Here is a 24,325-nt window from a genome sequence, read left to right as displayed (position 1 = left end):
TCAGCGACCTCCTAAAAACAGCTTTCAAAGTGAATATTTAGTTTTATTTATCACTCAGTTAAATCCAACATTCTACCTACTCCATGCTTGCACCTGGGCTACTAAATAGGGCTGAAGAAATACACATAATCATGCTGACTGATCTCACTTTCAAAGCATGACCACAGAATGGGCATTTCCACTACATTCCTAGTCCACTCACTCTTCACCTTCCAGAGCCCTATCTCACACCTTCTCTTCTCTCCTCAAACATCCAACATCTCATCCTCCATCCCCACTTTTCAGCTGATGGCAATTGTTTTATATTTCACTACAAAATAGAGGCTTGGGCCGGGCACGGTGGCTCACGCCTGTAATCCCAGCACTGCGGGAGGCCGAGGTGAGCGGATCACGAAGTCAGGAGATCGAGACCATCCTGGCTAACACGGTGAAACCCCGTCTCTACCAAAAATAAAAAAATAAAAATAGGCCGGGCACGGTGGCTCAAGCCTGTAATCCCAGCACTTTGGGAGGCCGAGGCGGGCGGATCACGAGGTCAGGAGATCAAGACCATGCTGGCTAACACGGTGAAACCCCGTCTCTACTAAAAATACAAAAAATTAGCCGGGTGTGTTGGCGGGCGCCTGTAGTCCCAGCTACTCGGGAGGCTGAGGCAGGAGAATGGCGTGAACCCGGGAGCCGGAGCTTGCAGTGAGCCGAGATCGCGCCACTGCACTCCAGCCTGGGCAACAGAGCGAGACTCCGTCTCAAAAAAAAAAAAAATAAAATAAAAATAAAAAAAATAAAAATAAAAATAAAAAAGTTAGCTGGGCGTGGTGGTGGGCACCTGTAGTCCCAGCTACTTGGGAGGCTGAGGCAGGAGAATAGCGTGAACCCAGGAGGCGGAGCTTGCAGTGAGCCGAGATCACGCCACTGCACTCCAGCCTGGGCGACAGAGTGAGACTCCGTCTCAAAAAAAAAAAAAAAAACCAGGCTTGGCTGGGCATGGTAGCTCATGCCTGTAATCCCAGAACTTTGGGAAGCAGAGGGAGGTGGATCACTTGAGATCAGGAGTTCCAGACCACTTGGCCAACATGGTGAAACACCGTTTCTACTAAAAAATAAATAAATGAATAAATAAATAAATCAATATTAGCCAGGCATGGTGCCCGTTACTTGGGAGGCTGAGACAGGAGGATGGCTTGAATCCAGGAGTCGGAGGCTACAGTGAGCTGAGATCACGCCACTGCACTCTAGCCTGGGCAACAGAACAAGGCTCTGTCAAAACAACAACAACAACAACAAAAAAAAACCACCAGAGACAATCAGTAAAGATCCTCCACACATGCCCAGCCACAATGTACCATCTACTTGCTATTGTAGCCATACATATCATTCTGTCTTCCCTTCTATTATCTTGATTGAACTATGTTACTATCTAAGGCCAAGCCCTCCATTCATGCCTTAACTCTCACATCCCTCACTGTTATTCAAGGACATCACCCATCAATTGTTCTCTTCTTGCAGCATCACCAATGGGCCTCTGTGCTGGATAACTATCATCAGCATTCAAACAGGGTGCATTAGCTTCCAATTTAAAACTCTTCTTTCCAGCTCACATGCTCCTCTAGCCTTCATGCTGTTTCTCTACTCTCTTTCACAGCATAACTCTTTAGAAGACTTGTCTATAGAGCTGTCTCCCATTCATCCTCCATTCTCTGTCGAACACACACCAATTCACTTTGTTCCCATCATTCCACTGAATCATTGCTTGTCACTACCAATGAGTTCCATACCGGTAAATCCAAAGGGTAATTATCAGTCTTCATCTTATGTTATTTATCAACAGCACTGGACACTGTTGATCATTTTCCTCTTCTTGAAACACTCCTGGTTGCCTTCTAAAACATCATTTCCGGCTGGGCATGATGGCTCATGCCTATAATCCCAACACTTTGGGAGGCCAAGGTGGGTGGATCACTTGAGGTCAGGAATTCGAGACCAGCCTGGCTAACACGGTGAAACACCATCTCTACTAAAAATACAAAAATTAGCTGGGCGTGGTGGTGCACGCCTGTAATCCCAGCTACTCAGGAGGCTGAGGCAGGAGAATTGCTTGAACCCAGGAGGCGAAGGCTGCAGTGAGCCAAGATCATGCCACTGCACTCCAGCCTGGGCAACAGAACAAAACTCCATCTCGAAAATAAAAAAGCCACTTCCTCTTCTTACTTAACAGGCTGCTCCTTCTCAAAGTTTCCACTGATGGTTCACCTAATGATCCAACATGGAAATGTTGGAGTGTTCCTGAGCTCAGATCTCTGAGATGTTCTCTTCTCCACTCATTCCATAGGTGACAGTGTGCATTTTCACAGCTTTACACACCAAATGGACACTGATGACACCTTTTTTTTTTTTTTTTTTTTTTTGAGACAGGGTCTCGCTCTATCACCCAGGCTGGAGTGCAGCAGTGTGATCTTGGCTCACTGCAGCCTTCGCCTCCCGGGTTCAAGCAATTCTCCTGCCTCAGCCTCCCAAGTAGCTGGGACTACAGGCATGCACTGACACGCCTGGCTAATTTTTGTATTTTTACTAGAGATGGGGTTTCACCATGTTGGCCAGGATGGTCTTGATCTCCTGACCTCGTGATCTGCCCTCCTCGGACTCCCAAAGTGCTGGGATTACAGGTGTGAGCCACCGCACCCGGCCGACACCTATGTTTTTTTAATCTACACACTAGACCTCTCCCCTGAATTCCAGTCTCCACTTTCTAACTTCCTATTTGTCATCTCTATCTGAATGTCTAATTGGTACTCCAAACTTACCAGATACAAAACTTAATTGCAACTATTCACCCCAAAAACCTACTCTACTCACAGTCTTCCCCTTCTCAGTTGGGGCAACTCCATTCTTCCAGTTGTTGAGGTACAGTTCATTCCAAACACAGCAGACAAGATGATCTTTTAAAATATGTCAAATTCTATCGCTTAGCTCAGAATCTTTACATGGTTTCCCATCTCATTCTGAGAAGGTCCCCAAGTCTTTATAATGGCTTACAAAGTCTCATATGATCTGATCACCACTATTATATCCAAGACTCTATCTCCTATTATTCTTCATCCTACTATTCTCATTCATTCCAGCCTCACTGCTCTCCTTGCTGTTTCATGTACACACCAATACTCTACACATTCCTGCCACAGGGTTGTCTTGGAATTCGCAGTAATCTCAGATTAGACCGCTCTTCCCAAAATATCTGCACAGCTAGTTCCATCATTTCACTCAAATCACCTTATTGGATTTCTGGTCTTTGCTGACCACCCCATATAAAACAGCAACACTCTTCCTTATACTTATTTATTTTTGAGACAAAATCTGGCTCTGTCACCCAGGCTGGCATGCAGGGGCTCCAACACGGCTCACTGAAGCCTCGACCTCCTGGGCTCAAGTGACCCTTCCGCCTCAGCTCCCCAAGTAGCTGGGACTACAGGCTCACACCACCATGCCCAGCTACTTTTTGTGTTTTCTATAGAGACAGGGTCTCCCCATGTTGCCCAGGCTGGTCTCGAACTTCTGAGGTCAGTTGATCCACCTGTCTCGGCCTCCCTAAGTACTAAGATTACAGGTGTAAGCCGCCATGCCCAGCCAAAATTTATTTATTATCTGTTTCCAAATATAATGCAAACTTCATGAGGGGAGGGACATTTCCCTATCTCCAGTGTCTAGAATAAAGCCCAGTACTAATAGTTACACCAGAAACTATTGATGAAGGAATAAAAGAAACTTTAAATGATAAATTTTTAAATTATAAAATAGATACATAAAATGTATTAATTACTTTCACACACAAAGTTGTGACAGACATACAGATGTGTCACCCAGCTCTCCCTTCAAGAAAGAACTTGCTAGGAGTACTGTCAGCCCCTGTAGACATTACCTCTGCAGAGCTACCTTGCCCAAGGTCATGTGCTTCCCAAGGCAGCCCTCATCCAGTAACCAATGGAGACAAAGGTATAAATGGTCCAGCCATTTCTGCTCAAAGCAGGGCAACTCTAAAAGTCCACGTTAGCTCCAGAGCTCCCTGTGGAGTCAACTCCTGTTGTTCAGACTGTACCACAGCTCAACTTCTCCCTGCTAAATCTTGCTTCTTCCCTTCCACAGGAGTTGAACAGAAGAGCACTACTTAACATCCTGCACATTAAGTTGTGTCTCAAATTCTGCTTTCTGGAGCCCCTAACCTGTGATAGTTAAGACAAAAAATACATGCTTATTAAATTAAAAAACAAAGCATATCCCTATAAAACAGAAAATGAACATCCCTATAATAGATAGTCCTACAATACGTGTTCTCTCCTTCTACAGAAATGATTACATAATAACAGAGTCTCCTATTTTTAACTGGGCATAAGGCCAACCATAATAAACACTAGTCTTCCTTGCATCCAGGTATGGCCATGGAACTAAATGATGGCCAGTGGGATTTGAGGTGAAGTAATGTAACTTTAAGAACTTGTCCTTAGAGGAATTAATGTGCTCTCTTCCTCCTGACTTTCCCCCTTTTTTCTAATGGGAATATGGACATAATATTGAGCATCTTGGACCACGTGGATGTGGGCAATAAGCTAGTGATGACAGAGCAACAAGACAGAAGGAGCCTAGAAAAACAAAACAAAAGAATAGAAGGAGCCTGGATCTCTGTGGAGTCACCATAAAGGCCCTGGGAGGCTTAAACTGAGAAAGAATTAAACTCCAATCTTTTTAAAATCTCTGTAACTTTGGTGAGGGCTACAACTGCTGTCAGTGCTCTGCCCACATTTCCTCCCAACCCTGTGCTCTCACTCCCAACAGCCAGCACCTGCAGGTCTTTGTAGAGGGGCTACCCTCAGTCTGCCAGAACTTCCTGGACATTTATACACTCATCCTGTATTAGTCTGTTTTCACACTGTTGATAAAGACATACCCAAGACTGGGTAACTTATGCAGGCAAAAGGGTTCAATGGGGGTGCCTCATAATCACGGCAGAAGGCAAGGAGGAGCAAGTCATGTCTTACATGGATGGTAGCAGGCAAAGAGAGAGCTTGTGCAGGGGAACTCCCCCTTGCAGAACCATCAGATCTCGTAAGACTTATTCACTATCACAAGGAGAACACAGGAAAAACCTGCCCCCATGATTCAATTACCTCCCACTGGGTCCCTCCCACAACACAAGGGAATTCAAGATGAGATTTGGGTGGGGACACAGGCAAACCATATCACCTCCCCAACAGGGATGGTCCTTAGCAATGACTAATGGGTATGAAAGTATAAAGGCTCTACTTTATTTCTTTGGTCCCTGGCAGTAACAACTCTTAGGTATAAGCTCCAAAACTCCCTTGCAAGACTAGCCAGAGTTGTCTACCTTGAGGCTTTCTTGGTATCACATCCTTGATACCAGCCTCCTGTTCCTGTCCCCAGTCCTACTTTCCCACTCCCTAGCAGGTTTTTCTGAAACTCTTCTCAGTAAGTTGCCTTCCCATAAAAGTTTATCTCAACTCCTGCTTCTGGGGAACCCAACCTGAGGCAGTACCCTGCCTCTATCCCATTTTCCCAGGGTTTATCACACTCAATAACTGTACACCTTTCCAAACCTTTGTCTTTGCATAATCAAACATGTGGTTCTCTTAAATGAAAATGAAATTATATGATATAAACTATGCAACTGGCCTTACTCACTTAAAGTATTGCATGGACCACATTCTATGACAGTAAAATATATATACACCTGACTATTTTTCAGGATACATGGTTGCCTATAACTTAAAGTTTAAATAAATATCAAACACATTTTTTCGAGAAGTAGAGAAAGAATTTTAAAATGGTAGGAAACTTCTTTGATTCACTCCTATCATTCTACTCATCAATGAGAAAAGAAAGATTATATTACGTATACAATTACTTCTAGGAATACCAAAAAGAAGCAATGCAAAATTTGTTAAAAGTAAATAAATTAGCCGGGCGTGGTGGCTCACGCCTGTAATCCCAGCACTTTGGGAGACCGAGGTGGGCAGATCACTTGAGGTCAGAAGTTTGACACCAGCCTGGCCAACATGGTGAAACCCTGTCTCTAATAAAAATACAAAAATTAGCCCAGCATGGTGGTGCGTGCCTGTAATCTCAGCTACTCAGGAGGTTGAGGCAGGAGAATCGCTTGAACTCAGGAGGTAGAGATTGCAGTGAGCCAAGATCATGCCACTTCACTCCAACCTGGGAGACAGAGTGAGACTCCATCTCGGGGAAAAAATAATAATTTAGAAAAAAAAAGTAAATAAATTAAATCCTTTCTTCTAGTTCTTTGAACTCCCCAAAGAGTTTAAAGGCCTGAAATAGATATAGACACAGACATATGTAATCTTCAATATATTAATACTTAAAATATTTAAATATTTTATATACAAATAAAATTTATATCAAATACCAGGATAGTCTTTCTTACAGTTTTGTGATTTAAAAAGGCAGGAAGAAGAGAAAGAAGTAGGAACATTTCCCTAACTCCCATTGCAAGTCTGATATTTCCAAAGAATATTCTTTTGTTACTGGCAAAATGCATTCTAGATATTTCAAAAGGATATGTTGCTTGAAATATATATTTCAAAGAAGAAAGATTATAGATATTTTGTGAACCCCCAAGAATTAAAATAATAGCAATGGAAATTTCAGTATTTCAACACCAACATTATTTAAGCATGTATATTCTTATATGTATATATTCTTACATATGTAAGAATGTATACAAGAATATGAATAGTCCTCTAAGAATATTCTTATATGTATATAAATTCTGATCTATATAAGAATATATATATGAGACATATATATATATGAGACAGGGTCTCACTCTGTTGCCCAGGCTAGGGTACAGTGGCACAATCACAGCTCACTGCAACTTCAATCTCCTGGACTCAAGAGATCCTCCCATTTCAGTCCCCTCAGTAGCTGGGACTAGAGATGCACACCACAACACCTGGATAATTTTTTTTATTTTTTGGAGAGACTGGGTCTTGCTATGTTGTCCAGGCCAGTCTCAAACTCCTGGCCTCAAGCAATCCTCCTGCCTCGGCTTCCCAAAGTGCTGGGATTACAGGTGTGAGCCATCATGCTCAGCACATATTTAGAACGTGACTGAAAATATGACAATGTTATCTCTTATTGGATGGTAAATCTGGATTACAATTATAAAAGAGACTTAATAAAGCAGTGTAACCCTTATTTTCCACAAAATGACTATACTGGTGCATAAAATGAAACAGAAGCCTTGAAAAAACAAACTCTCATGAGTAACAAGATTGTTTTCATCTCATTTGGAACTGTTCAATGTTACATATCGAACATTTTGGCAGGCCAATAACCTGTAACATTTAATTTAAGAATGCTAAGATGGGGCATGGCTGCAAGATGCAGTCACACTGTTTGTAAATTAAGAAACGAAGGGGGTCAGATGTGTGAGAGAACTTCTGTGGTGGTGTTTTTCCTATTTGCGAACTGCAAAGCGAAGTCTCCAATCTAGTTATTAAACTTTCAGTCTGTCTGAGGTAATAGCTATTATGCCAAAAGCAATTACCCAGGCTAGTACTGGAGATGTTTTGTTGTTGTTTTAGCCGAAGTCAGGTAATTCCTGGGTTTGTCTGTATGTGCCCTTATCCCTTAATCAACAAGAACATCTACAACATCAAAATTCTCCCTCCTGTTTCCAGTTCTTCTCAATTGGCAAAATCACAGATTAAAAAATTAGATGTGTGTCCAAAATTGTCTTTACCGCAAATGTTTTGAGACAAATTTTAAAAACAGATTTACTTGTAAGGGATTTTGTTGAGATGTAGAGAAGTGATTTTGTTGAGATGTAGAGAAACACTTCCTTGAAGTTTATTTCTGATACTGTTAGCTACATTCTTGGCATCCTTTAGGAATTTTAAGAATACATATTCATATCCAGGAAAAAATAGAAAAAATATATATGCAGATACTTCCCCAAATTAAACTAAGCATGATGTAATTCCTATAGAATTTTGTTATGAAAGAAGAAATCATTTTTTATCTTTTTTTTTTTTTTTTTTTTTTGAGACAGTATCTCATCACTCTATTGCCCAGGCTGGAATGCAGTGGTGCTATCTCAGTTCACTGCAACCTCCGCCTCTGGGTTCAAGCGATTCTTGTGACTCAGCCCACCTAGTAGATGAGATTACAGGTGTGCGCTACCATGCCTGGCTAATTTTTTTGTATTTTTAGTAGAGACAGGGTTTTGCCATGTTGGCCAGGCTAGTCTCAACCTCCTGGCCTCAAGTGATGCACCCGCCTCAGCCACCCAAAGTGCTAGGATTATAGACGGCAGCTTTTCATCTTTCAGAGAAAAACAAATACACACCTTATGTTTAAGCAAAAAATAAGAATTATCACTGGTACTTTGGCTTAGGCTCTGGCTGGCCTTGAACGTTCCAGACTTTAAGTGAGTAATGAATATGAGGGAATCATGTTTCTGTCAGTAACAGGTGTTAAATTCTACTGTCTCTATGAATTTGACTACTCTAAGTACTTTGTATAAGTGGAATTATATTTGTCATTTTGTGTCTGGCTTATTTCATTTAGCATAGTGTCTTCAACGTTCATCCATGTTGTAGCATGTGTCAGAATTTCATCGCTTTTTACAGCTAAATAATATCCCATTGTATGGATATAACACATTTTGTTTATCTGTCCATCTATATCAGTGGACATCTGGGCTGTGTGCACCTTTTGGCTATTGTGAATAATGCTGCTACTAACCTTGGTGTACCAATCTGTTCAAGTACCTGCTTTCAATTTATCTGAGCACATGCCCAGTAGTTGAGTGGCTGGATCATATAATAATTCTATGTTTAATTTTTTAAGGAACTGCCATACTTTAATGTAAGATTTTAAAGCACAAATATCAGTGTATTCTACAGATCTATGAGAAGTAGCTCTTGTCTCTTGTGGTGATTGCCCACATTTAGCTTAGAATTGCAACTTGCAACATATATGTCAGAAGTGGCCCAGGTTTTCACATTTGGAAGGAAAAAAAAAGTAGTAATAAGAGCTATCACTTATTGACTGTTTATTATGCACCAGATTGTGAGCTGAGAGTTTTACATAGATTCTTGCATTGAATCCTCAAGACAAACCTACTTGGTTCTACTATCTCCATTTTAGAGAAGAGTAAGTAGGCCAGATAGGTTAATGACATGCCTAAGATCACAAAGCAGATGAGTGCCAGCACCAGGACTCAATTTCAGTTCTAAGTCAGAGTCTTTGCTTTAATCACTATTCATTCTTTCAACAATCATTCATTAAAGGCCTATTACACGTCACGCAATATTCGAATTGCAGGTGACACAGTAATGAGCAAAACACACATAAAATGTTCTTGGACTAAAATAACTTACCTCTAGTAGGGGGAGACAGTACAAATTATATAAATTACATAGTATATTAGATGGCGACAAGTGCTCTGGAGAAAAAGCAAGCAGACAAAGGGGACAAAGAGCTGCAATTGGAAACAGGCTGATCAAAAAAGACCCCACTAAGATGACATCTGAGCAAAAAAAACTTGAAGTGAAAGAATAAACCATGAGGGAAATCTGGTAGAAAATTATTCTAGGCAGAGAAAAGAGCAAGTGCACAGGCCCCAAGTTAGCTTGCCTGATGTGTCTGAGCAACAGTAAAACACTGAACTAAAAACTGTGACTGAGCTGGGCACAGTGATACATGTCTACAATCCCAGCTATTCAGGAGGCTGAAAAGGAGGGACTGCTTGAGTCCAGGAGTTTGAATCCAGCCTGGGCAACACAGTGAGACCCCGTCTCTTAACAACAACAACAAAAACAAACCCAACTGAGACTGAAGTGGAACCAGCCACAGATTGATGAGGAGGGGAAGAGGTCAGAGAGATACTGAAGAATCAGTTCACGCACAGCTATGTAGGCCACTGAAAAGCCTTCAGCTTGTATGCTGAAGGAAATGAGGAGCCAATGGTTCGTTTTGAACAAGGAGTGATGTGATTTGATGGACATTTTAAATGGCTCTCACTGGCTACTGTATTGGGAGACAAGAATGGAAGCAGGGAAGCCAGTTATAAGACTACTCTAACAACTCAGGCCACAGTTTAAATCAGTAGAGAGTGGAAAATAGTTAAATGCTGAATATTTTCTAGAGATAGAGAGGAGACTTACCAATGGACGGGAATGCAGAGGATAAGACAAGGTGAAGAATGACTCCAAGGCCTTTGATCTGAGCAACTGGAAGGAAGGAATAGCCACTGACTAAGATGAGACCTCCAGACCTGTCTGAGAGGTCTATTAGGGGCTCCACTTTGGAAGCATTAGGGTTGAAAAGCTACTGGACATCTGAGCAAAAATGCAGAACAGGCAGTTGGAATTTTGAGTCTAGAGTTCAGGGGAATGGTGTAGGCTGGAGTCAATTTAGTACCACAAAATATGCCAAGAACTGTGTCAGACACTAGAAATACAGGGATGAATACATAGTACTGACCAGCCAAGAGACTGAAGTACATCCTTTCCCCCTAAATGTATTTCTCAGTGTGTTTGCTAACAGTTGCTATGAAAGAGCAGGGAAAATGTCAGTCAGCTAAACAGTTTAGATTTCCTTTTGAGAATTTTTCAGACTTGAATAAACTAAACATATACTGTGACTTTCCACAAGGGGATAGAGACGTCAAGCTGTTATGTGAACTTCTTAGCTTTTGTTGAAGTGTATGTTGTAGGCACATACTGGTCTAGGGCAAGGTTCTCAACTCCAACACTATGGACACTTGGGACCATATCATTCCTTGATGTGGGTGCCGTCCTGTGCAGTGCAGGATGTCTAGCAGCATCCCTGGCCTCCACACACTAGACACCAGTAACACACCCCACGTTGGTGACAAACATGTCTCCAGACATTGTTAAATGTCCCAAGGGATAAAATCACCCCCAGTTGAGAACCATAGGTCTAATGTTATAATATATGCTTCCATAGGAAAATAATGATATTCATTTTTCCTAAGTCTACTTTTATTTATTTAGCAGCAGAAGAAGTTCTATTCATCTATCCTAATTATCCCAATGATGAGTTCATTACCGTTTCCCTACTTAAATCGGTAAGAGGCCATTAGACATGAATTTCCTCATTTTCCCCTCCAGCCTCTATCTTACTTACCCTCCCTCATTCCTCCTCTTTCATAAAGATCAGCTGCTCCTCTAGCCACCACTTGTGCACTGGATTCCAGTCCCACTTGCCTCTGACCACAACTTCACCATCAGCTACTCCCTGCCCAGTAGGTTTAACTTCTCCCTCAGCCTTCAAACATGCTAATTTTTTCTCTTACCAAAATGAAACAAACAAACCCAAACACTTTTTTTTTTTTTTTTGAGATGGAGTGTCACTCTGTCACCAGGCTGGAGTGCAGAGGCACGATCTAAGCTCACTGCAACCTCCACCTCCCAGGTTCACGTGATTCTCCTGCCTCAGCTTCCCAAGTAGCTGGGATTACAGGACCCCGCAACCATGCCCAGCTAATCTTTGTATTTTCAGTAGAGACGGGGTTTCGCCATGTTGGCCAGGCTGGTCTTGAATGCTTGACCTCAGGTGATCCACCCACCTCGGCCTCTCAAAGTGCTGGGATTACAGGCGTGAGGCACCGCGCCCAGCCCTACCCAAACACCTTCTCCTCTCCCTTAAGTCATCTTTCTCTTTCTCTATACAGCTAAATTTTCATGAGGTTCCATCTTAGACGCCTGCCCTCTGCTTTTCCTCACTGCATGTTTCCTTCTCTGCCTAATCAAGTCTAGGTCTACCGTCATTTTTCCACTCTCTCAAAGATGAAGACCTCTTACCTGCCCAGTTCAATGGTTTCCTCAGAGGCCTTCCCTACTGACATCACCTAGTGCTGAAAATATTTTTAAAAGAACTCCTGAAGAAACTTTCTGACCCAGTGAGCAATCTCTCTCTTGAATCCCATGACATCATTCCCCTGGTTCTCTTTTCACCTCATTGATGGCTTTCTCGCAGTCTGTTTTCCTGTTTCTTCTGCATCCACTAACAGAGGTGGTCCTTTGAGGATGATATTCAGTCTTCTTCTAAATGACTTCCAGGACTCCAAATACTCCTAGGAATTCCCTATTTAACTCTGACCTCATATTCTATCCTGAGCTCCAAATTAAGATTTTGAACAGTGAGATGGCAGATTTTTAATAAAAAGAATCAGAAGTAATATTAACATTAACAATAATAACAACCACCACCAGAAATGTCTTTTACATCCCAAGCACTGAAGAAAGCACTTTATAAATATTCACTCATTTAATTTGCCCCTCAACAAGCGGTCCTTACTATTCCAACCACAATAATGAAGTTACAGTCTCAGAGAGGTTAAACAACTTTCTTACACAGCTAGTAAATTGTAAATCTAGGGCTGGGAACAGATTTTACTTCAAAGCCAATTTCTTAATCAAGTGATATTGTTTCACCTTATCTTTTCGATTTCTCCTCAAAATTCAATTTTCTTAGGACTTCCTGAGTTTCACAAACTTATAGGATAATTTAAGGTTAACATTCAAACTATACACTCTTGGCCTCTGTCTTAAAAGAGAAACTTTTTTTTCTAAGAATCCTAGGGCCAAAAGGAAGTTAGTGTTATATAATTAATCTCTCCGCCTGTAGGGAGAAGTGTATCTAACCCATTCCAGACAGATGGGGTATCTTCTATTTTTAATGACATCTAGGAAAGGAAACTCTTGCCTACTAAATTTAGACTGTGAGCCAAAGGAAAGAAGCATATCTAATTTTATGCTCCATATAGCCAGGCCTTCATATATAGTTAGTAATATGCATCCTAACAGGATTATTACCACAAGTAGACACGAACACTTAAAAACTACAATAAAAAAAAAAAGACAATAACTAGAAAGTGATTCAACTGGACTCTTCAAGTTCACAAGAGAACAGAATCATTCCAGTCCAAATTACAACAGAGCTGACATTGTAACAATTCTTCCTATTATATTAAAACCCATCTGGCAGAAGTGATTGGAAAAATGACAGAGGAGTGTCCAGTAAGATGCATACATGTTTCACGGAGGTACCTAGTTTTAAAAAGTTAATTCTAAATCTTAATGGAGAAGAGTCATGAATGAATCCTAAGTCAGCAACACTTTGAGGTTTATAGTTATACCTTTGCCATTGGTTATTCTTAACTCTAGGCTTTAAATCTACATACTTCACAACCTCCCTAAAAGATTTCAATCTAATTCTGTCTGTCAGATAATCTTTGCTGGCTCTCAAGGCATTAAGGAAAAAACAAACAAAACAAATATTGCACAAATGATGCAAAATGAAGAGATTTCTGATCCTGTGTTTTACTTAAAAAAAAAAAAAAAAAACAGGCTGGTGCAGTGGCTCACGCCTGTAATCCCAACACTTCGGGAGGCTGAGGCGAGCGGATGGCTCGAGCCCAGGAGTTCAAGACCAACTGAGCAACATGGTGAAACCCCATCTCTACTAAAAACACAAAAATTAGCTAAGCATAGTGGCGCGTGCCTGTGGTGCCAGATATTCGGGAGGCTAATACAGGAGGATTGCTTGAATCTTGGAGGTGGAAGCTGCAGTGAACTGTGATCATGCCACTGCATTCCAGCCTGGGTAACAGAGAAAGACCCTGTCTCACCAAAAAAAAAAAGGCCGGGCGCGGTGGCTCACACTTGTAATCCTAGCACTTTGGGAGGCCGAGGCAGGCGGATCACGAGGTCAGGAGATCGAGACCACGGTGAAAACCCGTCTCTACTAAAAATACAAAAAAAAATTAGCCAGGCGTGGTGGCGGGCACCTGTAGTCCCAGCTACTCGGGAGGCTGAGGCAGGAGAATGGCGTGAACCCGGGAGGCGGAGCTTGCAGTGAGCCGAGATTGCACCACTGCACTCCAGCCTGGGCGACAGAGCGAGATTCCATCTCAAAAAAAAAAAAAAAAAAAAAGGAAAGAAGAAACACTCTTTGCACTGTTACAACAGAAAGCTAAAATCACTTTAAGATATTTTTCTTGAAGAAGCCACTGGATAGGGTTGACACAAATGTTTAATTAGCTCCAAGTCAAAGAACTTCCCAAATTAACGACTGGAGAATGCATCTTTGCAAAGTTAAGAGGGCTTTAGTATTACTTCAAATGACATAAACTCCTGGGTCTACTGTAAACTTACATTCATCACTTTTATTAATGATTAATGGAAATTGAAAAGTACATAATTACCAAAGTATACCTTCTGACCACCACTATCGCATTAAATCTGGTACAGACTAGCAATAAATGCAAGTTGATAAATGTGGGGAAATGTTTGTATAAAACTACACTGGTAAGGCCGGGCCGGTGGCTCACGCCTGTAATCCCAGCACTTTGGGAGGGTGAGGGGGGTGGATCATGAGATTAGGAGTTCAAGACCACCCTGGCCAAGATGGTGAAACCCCATCTTTGTCAAAACCCTTTGTTTGTCAAAAAACAAACAAACTACACTGGTAATGTGCTACTAAAAATACAAAAATTAGCCAGGCATGGCAGTGGGCACCTGTAATCCCACCTGCTCAGGAGGCTGAGGCAGGAGAATCGCTTAAACCTACAAGGTGGAGGTTCCAGTGAGCCGAGATCATGCCACTGCCCTCCAGCCTGGGTGACAGAGCAAGACCCTGTCTCAAAAAAAAAAAAAAAAAATTTAGTGTCAACACTGTTTTGTTTCCTGAATAATAAGTCTTCAAAGGGGCTTGACAGTTTTTCACTTCTGCTGACAGTCAACTGATACATCAACTTTCATAAATCATCTGGTGATAAGAAAACCAAAGCCATCATGTACCTCTAAAACTTCAACTCCAGCCTGGCCAACATAGCGAAACCCCATCTCTACAAAAAAAAATTTAAGAATTAGCTGGGCATGGTGACATGCCCCTGTAGTCCCATTTACTAAGGAGGTTGAGGCAGGAAGATTGCTACCACTGCATTCCAGCCTGGGTGACAGAGCGAGACCGTCTCTAAAATAAATAAATAAAAATTCAAATAACTCATTACTGCAACAGTAAATAAGGTTCTATTTCTCCAAGAGCTAAGTCTGCTCCTATTCCCTTCATGATACTGGGCAAACTATCTGTATTTTTATGTTACTTATCGCTTCTCGGCCTTTTGGCCAAGATCAAGTGTAATATCTGTTCTTATCAGTTGAATGTTACCTGTCTCATGTCCCTTCTCCACAAAATAAAGGAATTTGAATGTTCTTTAAAGTCCTTCAGGTTCCAAATCTCTATAATTCTGTACAGTGTATCTGAAAGTGTATAGTAGAAATGGGCAATATATTTTAGGAATAAAGAGAACCACAGATAAATACTTTGGCACAATTGCTTATACATATTGTCTGTATTTCCACGTTTGGCATAGAAAAGGAAACTGCTTACATTACTATATTTTATCTCCAAGAACCTAAAGTCTCTCTCCTTATAACTTTCCAAACCTTAATCTCAGAGGATAAACTCTTTCTAAGAAACAGATATAGTTGGCCGGGCGTGGTGGCTTACGCCTGTAATCCCAGCACTCTGGGAGGCCGAGGCAGGCAGATCATGAGGTCAAGAGATCAACACCATCCTGGCCAACGTGGTGAAACCCCGTTTCTACTAAAAATACAAAAATTAGCTGGGTGTGGTGGTGCAGGCCTGTAGTCCCAGCTACTCAGGAGGCTGAGACAGGAGAATCACTTGAACCCAGCAGGCAGAGGTTGCAGTGAGCCGAGATCACACCACTGCACTCCAGCCTGCGTGACAGAGTGAGACTCCATCTCAAAAAAAAAAAAAAAGATATAGTTAAGTCAATATTTAGCCAATATGATCTTATAAAGTTTCTTAAATTTTGGTCTAAATACCTTAAACAGTTTAAATTTGTAAGTGTAAGTAACTGTCTTCAAATAAAAGCACGATAAAAAAAAAAAAAACACAAGCATTGGAAGATTCATTTCCAATGGCCTAGTCATCCAGTAAAATTTTTTAGCATCATAAGCTTTATTTCCTGTCTGACATCCTCACGGATCTAGTTTGACAGCTCCTCTGTACAATTTCTACTATAAGACTTCTCTGGCCTCTCTTGGCACATGTAAACTGCTGCTAGGTAATATTTCCTTTGGCAACAAATTATATACTTTATAGAAAGAGACCTTCAACTGAACCCTCACCACTCAAACCCACATTCTTCCCCAACATATGAATCTTAAACTAAGTCTTGTATAACAAGTTAGACACATTTTATTACACTGAAATGTGAAATATTCATTAAATTCTCCCTGCTAAAAGGAGGATTCAAGTTACAATCTCTCTTAAAGAGAAATCAAAAATGGTTTTGCTAAATCATATGCTGAACTTGCATTATTTTTCTTTTCCTTTTTTTTTTTTTTTTTTTGAGACAGGGTTTCACTGTGCAGAGTACAATCACCACTCACTGCAGCCTTGACCTCCTGGGCTCAAGCAATACTCCCACCTCAGCCTCCCAAGTAGCTAGACATGTGCCACCATGCCTGGTTATTTATTTATTTTTTTTTTAGTTTTTTGTAGCATCAGAGTCTCATTATGTTGCCCACACTGGTCTTGAAATCCTGGGCTCAAACGATCCTCCTGCCTCAGCCTCCCAAAGTTCTGGGATTACAGATGTGAGCTACCATGCCTGGCCTTGAGTTATTTTTCTTTCTTTCAACTGCCCTTGAATTACAGGCAGATACATATTCTATTAGGTTTCAAGAAATAAAAACAAAATTAACTGTAATCTAGAAAAATAAATACAACAGGCTGGGCACAGTGACTCACGCCTGTAATCCCAGCACTTTGGGAGGCTGAGGGGAGAGGATCACGAGGTCAGAAGATCAAGACCATCCTGGCCAACAAAGTGAAACCCCGTCTCTACTAGAAACACAAAAATTAGCCAGGGGTGGTGGTGTGAGCCTGTAGTCCCAGCTACTCGGGAGGCTGAGGCTGGAGAATCACTTGAACCCAGGAGGCAGAGGTTGCAGTGAGCCGAGATCATGCCGCTGCACTCCAGCCTGGCAACAGAGGGAGACTCTGTCTCAAAAAAATAAATTAATTAATTAAAAAAAAAAAGAAAAAGAAATACAACAATATAAATGGAACCTCCAAAGTTTAAGAACCAGAGCCAGGCAAGATAGCTCATGCTTGTAATCCTAGCTATTCAGGAGGCTGAGGTGGGAGGATAACGAGCCCAGGAATTCAAGAGCAGCCTGGGCAACACAGTGAGACTCTGTCTCTAAGAAAATTTTAAATATTACCCAGGTGTTGTGGCATGTGCCTGCAGTCCTAGCTACTTGGGAAGCTGAGGCAGGAGGATGGCCTGAGCTGGGGAGTGAGCCTGGCTGCAGTGAGTTATGATTGTGCCACTGCACTCCAGCCTTGGCAACAGAGCAGGACCCCATCTCTAAAAATAAATTTTAAAATGAGTAAATAATTTAAAGAACTATACTTTCAATTCACCGTTCCCACCTTTTTATTTAATACATACCCTAACATACCTTTCCCTTATCAATAACCCATTACTACAGAAGTAAAATGTGTTATTGACTGACAAAGCCCAAATGAACTACTGAAGCAACTACTTAAATCAAGGTTTCCATTTATGTATCTATCTATCTATCTATCTATCTATCTATTTATGTATTTATTTTTGAAGCACAGTCTCACTCTGTCGCTCAGGCTGGAGGGCAGTGATGTGATCTCGGCTCACTGCAACCGCCACCTTCCAGGTTCAAGCAATTCTCTTGCCTCAGCCCCCCGAGTAGGTGGGATTACAGGCACACACCACCACGCCCAGCTAATTTTTGTATTTTTTAGTAGAGATGGGGTTTCGCCATGATGGCCAGGCTGTTCTCAAACTCCTGACCTCAAGTGATCCACCCGCCTCGGCCTCCCAAAGTGCTGGGATTACAGGCATGATGAGCCACCATGTCTGGCCCCAAGCATGCTTTAATTTAACTCAAATATCTATTTATAGGCCTTAAGACTCAGATGATAGGAAGTTTTAGTAAATATAGAATCTGCCCACTAGTTGATATTCTAGTAGAGAGGATAAAAGAGTTTACAAATTTAAACGTACGTATTATGTTGATATGACACCATTTGAAAAAGTTTAAGATTGGAAAGTTTATTCATTATAAGATGTATGACCTTGAACAGATCATTTGTCTTCATAGAAAAACACAGCTGACCAAAACTGAAACAAGTGCAAATGGAAAACCTAAACAGTCCTACATCTGTTAAAGAAGTAGATCTGTAATTAAACAGTGGTCCAAATGCGAGACTATGTTTCTAAAACACAATTTTAAAAATTAGCTGGGGATGGTGGCACACACCTATAGTTGCAGCTATTCAAGAGGCTTAGGTGGGAGGATCACTTGAGGCCAGGAGTTCAAAACCAGCCTGGGCAACTGATAAGGTTTGCATCTGTATCCCTGGCCAAATCTCATGTTGAACAGCAATCTCCAGTGTTGGAGGTGGGGTCTGGTGGGAGGGAATTGGATCATGGGGGTAGTTTCTCACGATTTAAATTGGCAATAGTGAGTTCTCGTGAGATCTGATTGCCTCCCCACTCTCTTGCTCCTGCTCCAACCATGTAAGACCTGCCTGCTTCTCCTTCACCTTCCACCATAAGGCCTCCACAGAAGCAGAAGCTGCAGTGCTTCCTGTTCTGCCTGCAGAACCGTGAGCCAATTAAGCCTCTTTCTTTATAAATTTACCCAGTCTCAGGTATTTCTATATAGCAGTATGAGAATGGACTAACATGGTTCTGCTCCTGCCATGTAAGAGGCCTGCTCCCGCTTTGCCTCCACCATGAGTAAAAGCTCCCTGAGGCCTCCCCAGAAGCAGATGCTGCCATGCTTCCTGAACAGCCTGCAGAACCGTGAACCAATTAAACTGCTTCTCTTTAAAAAAGAACACCAATATTATGCAAACTTTTCTAGAGAAAAAGAGAGAACATTTCCCAACCCACTATAACCTTGGATAAATAAGGAAAATCTTGATGTCCAAACCTGAAGAAGGGCAGTGTATGTACAAAATATAGATGTAAAAATCCTAAAACACATATGAGTAAATTGAATTCAGCAATATGTTAAAAAAAAGGATCGTGACTAAGTTGGGTTTATTCCAGAAATTTAAGGTTGGTTTAACATTTAAAAAAAAATCAATCAAATTAATTCAACACATTAGGAGGAAAAAAGAGAAAGAAAAAAAACATATGATCTTCTCAATAGACATAGAAAAAGCATTTGATAAAATTAAACATCCATTCAGAATTTTTTAAAAAGACCTCAAAGACTTCTACTTCTATCCAAGGTATGGTAACGGGGACTAGATTTACCCTTCTATCTGGAAAAAAAGAAAGGAAGAAAGCAGATGAAATAGAGTAAATCAAGCTTGTCCAACCCATGACCCATGAACCACATGCAACCCAGGATGGCTTTGAATGTGGCCCAACACAAATTCGCAAACTTCCTTAAAACATTATGAGACTTTTTTTGTGAATATTTTTTTTTAAGCTCATCAGCTATCATTAGTGTTAGCATATTTTATATGTGGCCCAAGACAACTGTTCTTCTTCCAGTGTGGCCCAGGGAAGCCAAGGATTGTACATCCCTGGACTAAATAGTGGTTTTCAAGACATTGGACATTAGGCAAGGACAGTGATCTCTGAGGACAAAAGAAGGGAGGGCCTACAACTATCCCAGCTGACCGCCTTGAGAGCATTTCTAGGATGTAGTGCAGGGAAGGGGAACTCAGGCAGAGGCCCTGAGTTAAAAAGATGGAGCTGAGCGTCTAGAGAGGCTAAGGCATCTAGAGTGCCCAGGACAGAATGCTGTAGAGGAGAAAGCTGCACAGAGAGAAAATACTAGAGATCTAGGGAGAGTTTCTCTCAAGTATTCGGCCAAGTACTGATCAGCCCATGTGTAGAAGAAAACTACCAGAGAGAGGAAAGAACCATCTGAGAGGATTAGAGGGAGCAGTGCCTGGAACTCACACACAGGCAATAATAGTGCCTGTTCCCACCAGCCAGACTTGAAACACCTTATAATTCCCTAGTATGGCATTCAGAAGGGTCATGTCACATTAGTACAGTTATATGCCCTAGTGATGACAGCCCTAAACGGTGCTCTGATTTACCTAACAAAGCTTAAAAGTATGACCTTAAAGAACAGAAATATTTCCAAATAATTTAACTGAAAAGTCTCAAGAAATCTATAAAAAAGAAAAAAAACTCAAGTATCTTTACAATGTCTACCATCTACTCAAAGATAACGAGACACGGAAAGAAGAAAATATGAGAAAAATCAACCAATCAAAACCAACCCAGAACAGGACTGACATTAACATAGTTATTATAACTATAGGGGCAAGGAAACTCTTCTTGTAACCGGCCAGATAATAAATATTTTAAGCTTTGTGAGCCATATAGTCTCTGTCATAACTGCAACACTGCTGTTGGGAAAAGTCTTAAACAGGCTTGTCACATGACAAACAGGATATATAAATAACCAATAAACATATACAGTGGTGTCTGATGTCATCAATCATCACAGGAATGCAAATTAAAACCACATTGTGCCCCAGTAGTAACAAACACACCTAACACCTAGCTCTTGGCTTCTAATACCATTCTCCAATAAAAGGAATCAGGGATCCTTGGAGAAATATCTGATTCTATGACTGAGGAAATATACAAGATGAACCTGGAGCATCTTGTAGTGCCAGAAAGGGAAGGAAATACTTAAAAAACAAACAAAACCAAACAAAGCCATCATGATAGTGGTATGTCAAAGGGACTTATCAGCCAACTGAAAAGAGCTCCCAATGACCAAAGCTGGAACAATTTGAGCAAGAAAATAAAGTAGTGCTGGATTATAACCCAAAGTATGAAACAAATATCCATGAGTCCAATTATATAAATATATGATTGAATACACAAATGTTAAATGAAGAAAAACTTAATTTATGTAGGTATTTTATCTTCAAAGAAGTGGAACACAACCTTCACTCTTTAAGTGTGCCCCATGCAATGACTTCCTTCCAAAGAGTACAGTATGAAAAGGGTGAATAAAGTAGTAACTTAACAATGAAGAAATCTGACAAGCCCTATCTTAGCCAGGTAATCCAGTTTACTGTCAACAGAAATAAGTCATGCAGAACAGCACGTACCCTTGATACAATGTGATGAGAAATGCATTTTACCTGTGATTTTCCTCCCTAAAAATCCAATCTAATCATGAGAAAAACACCACACAAATCCCAGTTGAGACATTCTACAAAATACTTGACCAATGCCCCTCAAAATTTTCAAAGTCATCAAATATAAGAGAGGTCTGAGAAACTGTAACTGGCAAGAGGACCCTGAGGAAATGCGATGACTAACTGTAATGTGGTATCCTGGGTGCAACAGAAAAAGGATATTGGGTAAAGACTAAAGAAAGTAGAAAAAAGTATGAATTTCAGTAAAAAATTAAAAAAAGTAAATGCAATATACATAATCATAATGTGTAACATATATAATCATAACACCTCTTGTGTTACATGATCACTATAAAAGAAGTGGAAAATCCAGAAAGTATAAAGAATTTTTTGTTTTTTTTGGATGGGCACAGTGGCTCACACCTGTAATCCCAGCACTTTGGGAGGCCAAGGTGGGCAGATCACCTGAGGTCGGGAGTTCAAGACCAGCCTGACCAGCATGGAGAAACCCCATCTCTACTAAAAATACAAAATTAGCCGGGCATGGTGGTGCATGCCTGTAATCCCAGCTACTTGGGAGGATGAGACAGGAGAATTGCTTGAAAGCGGGAGGTAGAGTATGCGGTGAGCCGAGATCACACCATTGCACTCTAGCCTGGGCAACAAGACCAAAACTCCATCTCAAGAAAAAAGAAATTTTTTTAATTATCCAAAATTTCACTCTCTGGAGGTAACTATGATTAATATTCCAAGGCAATGGTTCCCAAACTGTGTGCTCAGGTGCCTTGGGGTATCACATCAAATTCACAAGGATGCTGCAAAATATTTTAAATTTTCAAGGCAAATACAGTGACATCTGTCGGATACTATGCAAACTACAAGTTCTAGCTAATTCAACTTTAACATAAGGTCACTCAACATTCCTTTCAATAATGTCACATCTTGGTGAAGCTGGTTTTTAGTAGTCGCTGGCATAAAAAATAAATGCTAAGTGAAAATCGTATGGTACAGGGAAAGAGTTGATGGTGTACAATGATTCTAAGGTTTGAGAAGTTGTACAATACCCAACATATACTCCACTAGTAATTATAGTTATTGAAGAATGAAATAAATTTTTTTCCTTAAAAAAAAAATTGTACATCTAGTATAACGGCTAAATTTTTAAAACACCAAGTGCTGGCAAGGAAAGAAACTGGAATTCTCACTGAAGTACCTGATGGGAGTGTAAACTGGTACAACCATTTCAGAAAACAACTGTCCATATTTAGTTGACAAATGCCCACTTTATATGACCTAGAATTTCTTTAGCTATATAACCTGAAGGACCTTTTTTTTAATTCCCCCAGAGACAGGGTCTTGCTCTGTTGCCCAGGTTGTAGCACAGTGGCATGATCACAGCTCACACCAGCCTCGAACTCCTTGGCTCAAACAATCCTCTCACCTTGGCCTCTAAATAGCTGGTGCTACAGGTGTGTGTCACCACACCCGGCTTTTTTTTTTTTTTTTTTTTTTGAAATGGAGTCTTGCTCTGTTGCCCGGGCTGGAGCACAGTGGCGTGATCTCAGCTCACTGCAACCTCCATCTCCTGGATTCAAGCAATTCTCCTGCCTCAGCCTCCCGAGTAGCTGGGATTACAGGCATGCACCACCACGCCCAGCTAATTTTCATATGTTTAGTAGAGACGGGGTTTTGCCATGATGGCCAGGCTGGTCTCAAACTCCTGACCTCAGGTGATCTGTCCACCTCAGCTTCCCAAAGAGCTGGGATTACAGGCCTGAGCTTCTGCACCTGGCCTAAAGAAACTCTTGAAGCAGCCGGGCGTGGTGGCTCATGCCTGTAATCCCAGCACTTTGGGAGGCCGAGGTGGGCGGATCACGAGGTCAGGAGATCGAGACCATCCTGGCTAACACGATGAAACTCCGTCTCTACTAAAAATACAAAAAATTAGCCGGGCGTGGTGGCGGGCGCCTGTAGTCCCAGCTACTCAGGAGGCTGAGGCAGGAGAATGGCATGAACTTGGGAAGCGGAGCTTGCAGTGAGCAGAGATCACGCCATTGCACTCCAGTCTGGGCGACAGAGCGAGACTCTGTCTCAAAAAAAAAAAAAGAAACTCTTGAAGCACATATACACCAGAGTACACTTTCTAAATGTTTGTAGTTGCACTGCTTGTTATTTAGAAACAAACCAACTGCCCACAGATAGAATAAACAGTGACATAGTCATGTAACTGAATACCACGTAACAGTTTAAATGAATGGAGTATATCAATATGCATCAACACAAATGAATCTCAAACTCCTAATGTTGAATGAATAAAGCAAACTGAAGAATACATACAGTATCATTTCATGAATATGAAATTTAACAAATCTGAAACTAAAAAATCAATTTATAGTTATAGTCATATCCAGTCAGTTATATCCATGTTGTAAAATCATGAAAAAATGCAAATGAATAAAAATAATTTATTCTTCCAATAGGAGAGGGAAGGAGGCAAATGCCATAGAAAAGAGGAAATGAGGAACTTTCAAGGTATTGACGATATACTATTTTTTAAGTTGGCCAGTGAGAACAAAGACATTTATTTGTAATTCTTCTTTAAAGTACACATATGTTGGGCCAGGCGCAGTGCCTCACGCCTATAATCCAAGCACTTTGGGAGACCAAGGTGGGCGGATAACCTGAGGTCAGGAGTTCGAGACCAGCCTGGCCAACATCGTGAAATCCCGTCTCTATTGAAAAAAACAATTAGCCGGGTGTGGTAGCACATGCCTGTCTACTCAGGAGGCTGAGGCAGGAGAATTGCTTGAACCTGGGAGGCAGAGGTTGCAGTGAGCCAAGATTGCACCATTGCACTCCAGCTTGGGTGACAGAGACAGACTCCATCTCAAAAAAATATTAATTAAAAAAAAATGAAGTATCCATGTTATATATGCTTTTGTGTATATATTAGAATTAACTTTAAAATATTAAAAGTATTATTTATTCAACAAAGAATTTGTTGAACACCTACTATGTTCCACTATTTTCTGTGCTTTATCAACAAAGAAATATCCCTGCC

At 41.1% G+C, this 24,325-nt stretch overlaps 1 protein-coding gene and 1 pseudogene across 8 annotated transcripts in view; one reads left to right on the top strand and one right to left on the bottom strand.

The window, feature by feature from the left end:
• Positions 1-24,325, bottom strand: part of SCAI (suppressor of cancer cell invasion) — a 195,020-nt gene that overhangs the window by 141,523 nt on the left and 29,172 nt on the right. The window lies entirely within an intron of this gene.
• On the top strand, positions 15,166-15,372 carry LOC129480016 (uncharacterized; annotated as a pseudogene).

This window comes from Symphalangus syndactylus, chromosome 3 (assembly GCF_028878055.3).
Source record: "Symphalangus syndactylus isolate Jambi chromosome 3, NHGRI_mSymSyn1-v2.1_pri, whole genome shotgun sequence".
In the NCBI taxonomy this organism is placed as follows: Eukaryota; Metazoa; Chordata; class Mammalia; order Primates; family Hylobatidae; genus Symphalangus; species Symphalangus syndactylus.
The sequence above is the reverse complement of the archived record's forward strand: the minus strand, read 5'-3'. Positions and strand labels throughout refer to the sequence as shown.